The following is a 12,069-nucleotide window of genomic DNA, read 5'->3' as shown; positions in this document are numbered from 1 at the left end:
ACCATTGTTAACCATTTAGGTGTTCCACAAGAATTAATGGAAAATGGAGATTCAATTTCAGAATTTCACTTTTTTGGCAGATTTTCCAATTTAATCATTTTGTTTTCACTAACAAAGCAAGGGTTAACATTAACAGGCAAACAAAACTCAATATTTATTGCACTGATCTTGTAGTTTACAAAAACACACCATATGTGGTCATAAACTGCAGTACAGGAACACAGCATTGCACAGAAGGAAAGGAACGCCATATGGTTTTTGGAAAGCAGATTTCACTGGGATAATTTTAAGCTGCCATGTCACATTTGAAATAAGTATGAAGAAACCAGCACTCGCTCAGGTGCATGCTGCCCGGGAGAAGAGCACGCTCCACAATAATCAAATAAGAAAAACTCCCAGCAGCTGTGTCTTGATGCAGGTAAACTTGATGGTCCTATAACCAGGATGCGTTTCGGCAATGTGCCTTCATCAACAGGTGTATCCAAGTGTGGTAAGAGCAAGATATATATACAAAAGGTACCGCCCACAGGGACAGGAGGCCCATCCCACAAGGGGAGTGGCCGCAAAAGGATACAAAACATCAATGTGAATAAGCATACTACAATAACAAAAAGCACTAGGATAAGAGAACTGTCTTACATGTTGTAGTCTAATCCCGTAGTAGATAATTAAATAGTTGACGCCTGAAAAAAATATAAACAATAAATCAGTTATGATCAGTAAAAATATATTACAGAGGCATAACCTCATATTCCCTGTTTAGGCCTCTAGGGTGCAATGTATCCAAAGTGTGGATCCAGAAGGCTTCTCTTCGTAAGACAATTTTTTTAATATCACCCCCCCGCGTGGTCTGATCACCTGTTCTACTACGGGATTAGACTACAACATGTAAGACAGTTCTCTTATCCTAGTGCTTTTTGTTATTGTAGTATGCTTATTCACATTGATGTTTTGTATCCTTTTGCGGCCACTCCCCAAGTGGGAATGGACCTCCCGTCCCTGTGGGCTGTACCTTTTGTATATATATCTTGCTCTTACCACACTTTAATAAACATGTTGATGAAGGCACATCCTATTCATGGAATAAAAAGTTTACCTGCATCAAGACACAGCTGCTGGGAGTTTTTCTTATGTCACATTTGAAGACCCCCTGATGCATCCCTAGAGTAGAAACTCCAAAAAAGTGACCTGATTTTAGAAACTACACCCCTCAAGGTATTCAAGACTGATTTAAAAAATTTTGTTAACCCTTTAGGTGTTCCACAAGAATTAATGGAATATGGAGACCAAATTTCAAAATTTCACTTTTTTGGCAGATTTTCAATTTTAATCATTTTTTTCCCCACAAGCAAAGCAAGGGTTAATAGCCAAACATTTATTTCCATTTCTGTAGTTTACATAAAAAAACTATATGTGGTTGTAAACTGCTGTACGGGCACACGGCAGGGCGCAGAAGGAAAGGAACGCCATATGGTTTTTGGAAGGCAGATTTAATTGGGATAATTTTAAACATCACATTTGAAGACCCCCTAAAGCATCCCTAGAGTAGAAACTCCAAAAAAGTGACCACATTTTGAAAACTATGGGATAAGGTGGCAGTTTGGTTGGTACTATTTTAGGGTACATGTGATTTTTGGTTGCTCTGTATTACACTTTTTGTCTAACAAAAAATAGCTGTTTTGGCACCATTTTTATTTTTTGTTATTTACAATGTTTATCTGACAGGTTAGATCATGTGGTATTTTTAAAGAGCAGGTTGTTACGGATGCGACAGTATTGAATATGAATACTTTTTTGGTTGTTTGTTTCAGTTTTACATAATAAACCATTTAAAAATATTTTTTTTTTTTTTGTGTCTCCATATTCTGAAAGCCATAGTGTTTTATTTTTATTTTTTGGGTGACTGTCTTATGTAGGGGCTCATTTTTTTCGTTATGAGATGATGGTTTGATTAGTATGATTTTAGGGTGTGTATGACTTTTTATCGCTTGCTATTACACTTTTTGTGATGTAAAGTGACCATAAAATTGCTTTTTTACACAGTTTCTTATTAGATTTTTTTACGATGTTCACCTGAGGGGATAGTTCATGTGATTTTTTTATATAGCAGGACACTGGAGATACCTAATATGTATACTTTTTATTTATTTATTTATGTTTTACACAATAACAGCATTTTTTTATTTAAAAAAAATCATGTTTTAGTGTCTCCATAGTCTGAGAGCCCTATTTTTTTTCTTAGGTAGGAGATCATTTTTGCGGGATGAGATGACGGTTTGATTAGCACTATTTTGGGGTGAATATGACTGTTTGATCGCTTGCATTACACTTTTTGTGATGTAAGGTGAAAAAAAAATGGCTTTATTGACACTGCTTTTTATTTTTTAACAGTGTTCACCCGAGGGGTAAGGTCATGTGGTATTTTTATAGAGCAGGTTGTTACGGATGCGGCAATACCTAATATATCTACTTTTTTTTTTCAAATCAATTTTGAAACAAAAAAAATCATGTTTTAGTAACTCCATAGTCTGTGAGCCATAGTTTTTATATTTTTTAGATGATTGTCTTAGGTAGGGTATCATTTTTTGCAGGATGAGATTACGGTTTGATTGGTACTATTTTGGGTGTGTATGATTTTTTGATCGCTTGGTATTACACTTTTTTGATGTAAGGTGACAAAAAATGGCCTTATTGACCCGGTTTTTATTGTTTTTATTTTACGGTGTTCACCTGAGGGGTTAGGTAATGTGATATTTTTATAGAACAGGTCGTTACGGACATGACAATACCTAATATGTATAAGAATTTTTATTTATGCAAGTTTTACACAATGATATCATTTTTGAAACAAAAAAAATCATGTTTTGGTGTCTCCATAAACTGAGAGCCATATATTTTTTAAGTTTTTGGGCGCTTGTCTTTGCAGGTTGAGATTGACGATTTAAATGGCACTATTTTGTGTGCATATGACTTTTTGATAGCTTTTACACTTTTTGTGATGTAAGGTGACAAAAAAAGGCTTTTTTAAACCGTTTTTATTTTAAAAAATTTACGGTGTTCACCCAAGGAGTTAGGCCTTGTGATATTTTTATAGAGCAGGTTGTTACGAATGCGGCGATACCTAATATATCTACTTTTATACAATTTTTTACATTTAACACAAAAAATCATTTTTAAAATAAAAAAAATCATGTTTTATTGTCTCCATACTCTGAGAGCCATATTTTTTTACATTATTTGGACAATTGTCTTAGGTAGATTTTCATTTTTTGCGGCTTTTTTGACAAAGTTTTTATTTTTTACGGTGTTCACCCGAAGGGTTAGGTAATATGGTATTTTTATAGAGCAGGTTGTTATGGACATAGTGATACCTAATATGTCTACTTTTCTATTTTTTTACATTAAACACAATAAATGCATTTTTGAAACAAAAAAATCTTGCTTTAGTGTCTCCATAGTCTGAGAGCAATAGCTTTTTTTCTCTTATGTGCGATTGTCTTAGGTAGGGGCGAATTTTCTGTGAGATGAGATGTCAGTTAGATTGCTACTATTTTGGGTGCATATGACTTTTTAATCGCTTGCTATTACACTTTTTGTGATGTAAGGTGACAAAAATTAGCTTTTTTGACTTTTTTTTTTAACGGTATTCACCCGAGGGGTTAGGTCATTTGGTATTTTTATAGAGCAGGTTGTTACAGATGCGGCGATACCTAATATGTCAAATTTTTTTTTTTTTTCATATAACACAATAAAAGCATTTTTAAAACAAAAAATCATGTTTTAGTGTCTCCATGGTCTGAGAGCCATATTTTTTATATTTTTTGGACGATTGTCTTAGGTCGGGTATCATTTTTTGCAGCTTTTTTGAGTTTTTATTTTTTATTTTTATATGCCTACTTTTTAATTTTTTTACACAATAAAAGCATTTTTTAAACAAAAAAAATCATGTTTCAGTGTCTCCAAAGTCTGAGACCCATAGTTTTCTTATTTTTTGGGCGATTGTCTTAGGTAGGGGCTCATTTTTTGTGGTATGAGGTGACGTTTAGATTGGTACTATTTTGGGTGGCACCTTTTTGATCGCTTGGTGTTACACTTTTAGTGATGTAAGGCGACAAAAAAAAGTTTTTTTTAGCACAGTTTTTATTTTATTTTTACCTGAGCTGAGGGGTTAGGTCATGTGATATTTTTATACAAACAGAAAGAGAGTTAAGGGTTAATTAGATAGGGTGGAAGAAAGATCCAGAAGACTAAAAAAAACTCGAGGTGCCAGAGGATGAAGAGATACATTTTTAGGAGAGAGACAGAAAGATCGGTGGAATTGCAATAGTGGAGAGGCTGCTCAAGGGTTGACTATGCGGACGAGTGGTCTGCATGTGAAGACAGTATATAAAGGAGACAGGAGGGTTGGAAAGTGGTGGGGTACCACCCAATACAACCTACTCCAATAACCCAAAGCAAGCGCCAGTGCACTAAAGGTATTAAGGTTCTAGTCGTGGGGTTCGTGTTATTATACATTAGTCTGTGAGAACACCTCGTGAGAGTATATAATGCTCACTCGTGCCTAGGGGATGGGTGCCGGAAGGTGTGGGGAGCAAACGGTGGGATGTCACCTAGAGTACAATATAAAACAGCATAAAAATTGTAAGACAATAAGGAACATTAAAAATAAAGGTAAAAGATAAAATGTATACAAATATTATGAGCAAGTACTCGCTTCGCTAGATGACCTGGCCTCCACAGTCACCAGACCTGAACCCAATCGAGATTGTTTGGGGTGAGCTGGACCGCAGAGTGAAGGCAAAAGGGCCAACAAGTGCTAAGCATCTCTGGGAACTCCTTCAAGACTGTTGGAAGACCATTTTAGGTGACTACCTCTTGAAGCTCATCAAGAGAATGCCAATGTAATTGCTTGACAAAGACCCCAGTGTGTGGGCTGAAACGTTGCCTGGGAATAAACGGGTCATCACCTTTTACCAAATTTGGAGTGCTGCCTATTATTTGGATACACTATATTAAAGAAAAGGTTGTTCACCTTTTCAAAGGATTTTGCACCCTACTTTTTTTGCACAGTGCTGCTGTTACTATTGTGGGGGGATAAGCTCAGGATCGCCTTTGCTGGGGTCAAAGGACACTTGTATGTTTCACACAATTCCAACCAGCCACCAAGGTAGAAGTTTTAAGCTGGCCTGGAGCCAGGTTTATTGAGCAGGTTGCACAAATAAAATAAAACAACAAAAGAAAAGTCTTGCCGGTCCGGCACTTACCAAACATTAGAGGTTCCTATCTATCCGCTGGTGGGCTTCTCCCAGCCAGCTCACAAAACAAGGCTTCAGCAACCTAGTACTCACAGTTTGCTCACTCACACAGACATGCTTTCTGTGTCCCCAGGCAGAGAGAGAGACTGACCTCCTAGCTCTGTTATATCCCCACCCTCAGTGCTGCTTCATTAATTACCTCACAGGTGAGATTCTTTCACCTGCTACTTACATAGGAGAGGAATCTAGGGGAAATATACCTCCCTTCCATTACCAATCCAGCATTGGTATCACACTATATATATTTTTTCAATTGCTGATTAAAAACATGATTCCTCCTTGCTTCTTGCTTGTGGGCCAATGAGTCATTGGCTCACAAGAAACTTAAGCATGGAGGAATCATGACTTCAGATCGGAAAAATTACGAATATTCTAAAAAACTAATATATAGCACGATATTGAATATATTTGCTTTTTCTAATATTCGTAATATTCTAAAACAAGAATATATAGCAATAGTGTTATTCCACTTTGGCATACTCCTCCCCGACAAGCGTCCCCGTCACCATGGGAATGCCTGTGGGTTAGAATATACCATGGGATCTGAGTTTTAACGATCTCAGGGAAAACACAGATCGAATGGTATTTTCTAACCCACAGGCGTTCCCATGGTGTCGGGGAGGAGTATGCGAACAACTGTACAGATTGGAAAAAAAAATGTGAATATTCAAAATAACGAATATATTCGTTATATTGCTATATATTTGTTTTTTAGAATATTTGTAGATATTCGAATAAGAAGAATATATAGCAATATTCAGCCAATCTTTAATAGTTTGAGAAACGAAATTGTGGCTAGACGGGCTTAGACTATTACTTCGGTCAGGCAGGCCAAGCAGGGATAAACACCAGTACTGCAACGGCCAGGTGCAATAATCAAAATCATGATTTTGATTATTTTTTCTAATAATATTCGATTTATTATATACATTTATAGTTTATACTTTTTAACTACTTTAGACACTTACGCCACTTGCAAACGACCGTATGCCCTTTGACACATCCGTTCCATGAGCATACCATATGTCCCGGAGCGGCATACAACGTGCGCACGGGAGCGCGCAGCATCATAGGTTACAATGCCAATAATGTATATTAACTATAGGTTACTATTGATGCTATGTGCATCGGCCACCTGCGGGACGATTGTCCTGCACTCATATGAACACAGGACTTTAGTCCCATGGGCGGACGATGAGGAGAGTATCATAGTAACCTCTGCGCTCCCATGTGCACAATGTATGCCGCTCCGGGACATATGGCATGCTCATGGACCATATGTCTCGAAGGGCATACGGTCGTGTGAAAGTGACGTAAGTGTCTAAAGTAGCAAAAAAAATTAACTACCAAAAAAAAAAACACTATAATGACCATAAACATGTGTAACTTCTGGATTTTGATGTAAATCTGTAGTGTTTATACACCTACTCCACACAATGCACTAATTCTCTGCTAAACAAAATTGCATTAATATTTTATTTTAAACATACAGTAATCTTTAAATGCGATAAACGAATGGCCAAGTTCCAGAATGAGCTTCTAAAGGATCAATTGGCTCTCCATTAGTGATGAGCGGGAGGTGCCATATTCGATTTCGCGATATTTTGCGAATATTCGACTGAATATTCATGTTATATTCGTCGAAATCGAATATTCGTAATTATTCAAATTATCGCGAATAATATGCGATTTAATAAATCGCGTATTGCGATTTTTCTTTTGATAGTATAAGGCAACGTTCCTATGACTAATTGACTATGGCTAGGCTAATATGTGTATTTTACGAAATTTCGTAATATTGCTCTAACTTCGTCTTTTAGAATATTACGAATATTCTAAAAGACGAAGTTAGAGCAATATTAAGAATATACGTAAAAAGTTGAAATCGCAATTTGATTATTATAACTTGAATTAATCGGATTGCGATTTCAACTTAGCACTGCTATATTCCATATTAGGCTAGAATTAATGAATATGGAATATAGCAGTGTTAAGTTGAAATCGCAATTCGATTATTATAACTTGAATTAATCGGATTGCGATTTCAACTTAGCACTGCTATATTCCATATTAGGCTAGAATTAACGAATATGGAATATAGCAGTGTTAAGTTGAAATCACAATTCGATTATTATAACTTGAATTAATCGAATTGCGATTTCAACGTAATTCTCAAATCTGACAGTACATTCTAGTATATGGGGACGTTCCCATGGTGATGGGGACGCTCCATGAGCACGGAAGTCGGCAGAAGCGGCAACGGGCACTGACTGGAGCAGCCAGGAATCCAAAGGACAGGTAAGAACAACTTTAGGGAAGTGGGAAAGAAAAAAATATAACAATAAAAAAAAAAAAAAAAACTAATATTCGATTTCGCGAATATATAGAACAATATTCTAAATATTAGCGAAATCTCGAAGTTGCGATATTCAAGAAAAAAAATTTGCATTTCGAATATTCGCGCTTAACACTACTCTCTATAAGCTGCTGCGGCGGGTTTAAAAGAAGGTTTGGAAGATGGATAAGAAGAACCGTCAAATAGTGAAAGTTTGAGCAGTCGGAGGAATAAGTTGTGTCGTGTGTAGCTAATTTTGTACTTCTTTTTCTTGTTGTTTAAAAAAAGAAATATTTTTTTAAACCAAAATTTTAGAAAGTCAAATAGTGTTTTTTTTTTCCATGATAGCCCATTCCTGCTGCACACTTACAACATGGTGCTGTCTTGGTTTATTTTTGGTGCTGTCCTGGTCTGGTGGGGGCCCATTCCTGGGAACAAATTCCTGCTGCACTCTTCGAACCTGCTGAAGGCTGTTGTGCTGAGTTAGGCCAAGCTATGTGTAGGCCTTATACTGGTCCCTTAACATCTACCTGCTGTTGATGCTGAAGTCTGTCCTGGCCCTGATGACTTATATGTGGGCCTTATACTCCACCGTTACCGATACTTGCTGTTGTAGGTCCTGACACTGCTGAGTTATGTGTGGGCCGTATACTACAGTGTTACCATGTACCTACTGCTGTCTGTCCTGATCAAGATGAGTTTGACCCTGGAATAAAGTGTCCTTACAACTAACTTATAAAATTACACTGCAACATTACATTATAAAAAATGAAAGCACGCTGTATCAAACTGAAAAACAGGATTTATAACAAACATAATAACAAAACATGCCTCTAGGGCAACTTTTGGAGTTCCGATAATAGCTCGTCCTTTTGTTTAAATCTAGAAGGTACTTTTTCTCCATTTCCCTCTCTTTCTTATTGATTCGCTGACGCAGCATTTTCAATTCCAGCATGTCTTTACTATATTCTTTTTTAAGCTCTGCAAAGTGCTTTCTGCACTTGTTCACTACTGGAAATAAAAATTTTTTTTTTTTTAATTACGGTTACTTACAAGACAATTAGTGCATTGTGTTTAGTATGTGTTTAAACGCTGCCTATTTACATCTAAATACAATAACTTTAGATCTTTACGTTAATTATATTTTGCTTTTTTAGAGATAGTTTGGATAGAGTATAATGGTTTTTATTTGGTTAGTTAATAGTTTTTAGGTAGTTTACAGAGTATTTTTTTTTTTTTTTTTTTTTTAAACTTTCATCAGGCTGTGAATTTCTTAGTATTACAGGAACGTCTACCAATTTAATTGTTCTAAGTGTGTATTTAGTTTACAGAGTATGTTGCATTTTTTTATATTTTCTTATTACACTAGTTTCTGTTGTCCCCTCATTGTTGCCACTTTGAACCACTTCACGGCTGGCCATTAAGAGTAGGCCTCAGCAGGACGTGACTTGACGCAGAGGGACAGTCTATTACATACCAACAGACACCCTGCCCCCAGGCATAAACGTTTGTGAACCGGGGTGCAAATGCTGCTAAGCTAAACAGGTGCTGCTATTTGTCAGATTCATTACACATGTGCATTGCAGCTCCGGAGATGCAGGGTGGTGGGGGGATTGTGGGATGCTTGTGAATATGTTATATATACCAAATTATAGTAATGGGTGCACATATTTACCCTCCCAGTGGGGGGTGTAGACCACCTCTTCCTCCTCGTCTGGAGCTGGGGGGGGGCAGAATCTGGTGGCTTGGAAGTTCCTGCCTCCTTCTCTGTTGCCTCTGTCTCAACAACATCTTGGGGGAAAGTAGCCTCCACATTTTCTGCCTCGTCCTGCTCCTCACACTTCTCCTCCTCCATGGGCACCTCCTCTGTTTTTTTTTTTTTTTTTTTTTGTGGTGGCAGACGAAGGGAACGGGTTGACCTGTAATAAAGACACAATGTTAAGAATTTATACAAACAACTCAGAAATCATAACAAAGGTAAAGATCAAGAAATTCCTATATGGAGGAATCTGCATGGGATTATAAATTATACCAATAGTGGATTTGCCTCATTTTATTGGTAAATTTTTTGTTATAGATGGGTAGAACTAGTGTAAGTTACAAGGCAGGATGAGGTAACATGGAATTTGTTAGGAAGGTGCCCTATAGGGTATTGTGACTGGGTAATTGACGTTTAGGGAAACCAAACAACAGTTCGGAAATTAGATAAGGGGTTATTGAATGGTGTTATGTTGGGTATATAATTTTTTGTGGCTGCCAGCGTTAGACTGTCTGCCAAGCCACATTTTGAAGATCTGCTGCCAAAACACCCTCCCTCCCTGTTCATTTAGTTGTAACGGTAACTTTATAATTAAAAGGAGGCTTAAAGTCGCCCCTTTAACAGTGACTTTGATGGTGGCCGCCCCTTTAACAGTGACTTTCACAGTGACCGGCCCTTTAACTGTGAACTCCACAGCGCCCGTCAGTTGGCAGTTAGGATTTAAGTGAAAGGTTGGCAGACTTGTATTAGATAAAACAGGTCATTTTTTAGGAATATCTCGGGAACGGTACGTCGTAGAGAGTCGAGACCCCCACAAGATTTATTTTCAGGTAGCAAGGGATGTGTATACCAAGTTTCGTTGAAATCGATGGTTGCGTTTTAGATTTTTTGCAAAACATACACACATACACACATACCACACATACATCCTTATATATATATATATATATATATATATATATATACATATATAAAATGTTGAATCCCATGCAAATTATGTGGGGGATGTATGTAATGGTCGGGGACTTTGACCACTGAATGACGTTTACAGTTTATGTAGATATAAACAAAAATACCTATATATGTTTATGTGTGTGTGAAACGTATGAAATAATCTGGTGAAATCATACATCAGTTGCGCGCTGTGTGTATAGCAATATATATACAATCTCAGCGAGTTAGAGATGCATGATGTACCCAGAAGATTTTGTACATGTCACTCCAGGTATTAAGTAATCATTTGAAAAGGGATGAAATACGGATGTAGTAGAGTTAACAGACATGCTTTATGAGACGTGTTATGTAAACTTAATGCAATTAAATACGTTAAGATATTTTATAAAATGGCTTTTGTTTCAAGTTTACGTGATGAGTTAAGAAATTTGAGTTAAGAGGTTGTGTGTTAACCATACTACATCTATAAGGATTAACAATATAACAGAATATATACATTATTGAGTGTTGTAGAGAGAAATACAAAATTCATGTAAGCATTGTACCCGGGCATAATTGCCTACTGTAATGTTCGACCCGATCTGGGTGTAGGCATTTGAGGTCACAATACTTTTTTTGAATGGCCTTGTAATCATGCCATATGCCGCTTTATAATTTTAATTCCACCCTGACAGACCGTATGATGGCCTCTTTTTCAACCCTTTTCCGGGTCCAAGGATATCCCCGCTCAAGAAAGCACTGAAGGATAAATATGAAACCATATAATCACTATTTTTTTATTATGCAAATGTTCAAAAAAATATCCACTACAAAAAAGCAAAAAGTAGTTACGTCTTTGAAGGGGAAATATTAGATTTAAAGTTACCGTTATAAGATCGGATTGTATTGCGAGTAAATGTATGTGAGGTCTGAGCAATCAGATATTGGCCAGCTAAGCTGCGATGCACCTGTGACAGTCCGGTATTGTGTGTACTGCTAGTTCGCCTACCCGTGGTGCACCCTGGGTAACACTAAATGAACCAGCAAATACTTTTGGTCAAAAAAAAAAAATCATTGACATAAATTTAAATCTATATATATTGTGTGCATGGTATATAGTGTGTGGTATATATTGCATGGCAGGAAAATGGACGTGCTATGTGCATGTGATAGATATTTATCTGTTGTCCATACATACATGCTACTGACATAGTGCTGCGAAGTAACAAGAATACTATTGGGGGGGGGCGCGGCGGAGGAAAAAAATAATTGTATCAATGTAGTTCTTATTCGCATACACGAATATTTAGCAACACTCAATTTACATATAAATAATTTAGACGTAAATCGAGTGTTGCTAAATATTGTTCTGCCATGCATGCAATATGAAATAAAATACAGTGCTGTATTACAATATTACTTACAGTGAGAATAACTTTCTTTTTTAAATCGAATTCGCCCCATTTTCGATCGCTGATTTTAATACAGAAAGAACGCCAAACTCCACTGGTAGCAAAACCAAAACCAGGGCACATGACAAGTGACACGATTACGTCACTCATAAGATCGCGTCCTCACGTGATCATTCATAACATTCCCGATTTTCGGCAAAAAATCTGAAATTCGAATAACAAGATTGATTCCACCCTGCTTCTTGCAATATAGCAAAAAAATGTACGTAGAATCGATCAATTTAGCTAATATAGTGGTATAATCTTCCTTGTCTA

This window comes from Bufo gargarizans, chromosome 8, assembly GCF_014858855.1.
Source record: "Bufo gargarizans isolate SCDJY-AF-19 chromosome 8, ASM1485885v1, whole genome shotgun sequence".
Lineage (NCBI taxonomy): Eukaryota > Metazoa > Chordata > Amphibia > Anura > Bufonidae > Bufo > Bufo gargarizans.
Note: the sequence above shows the minus strand (reverse complement) of the source record.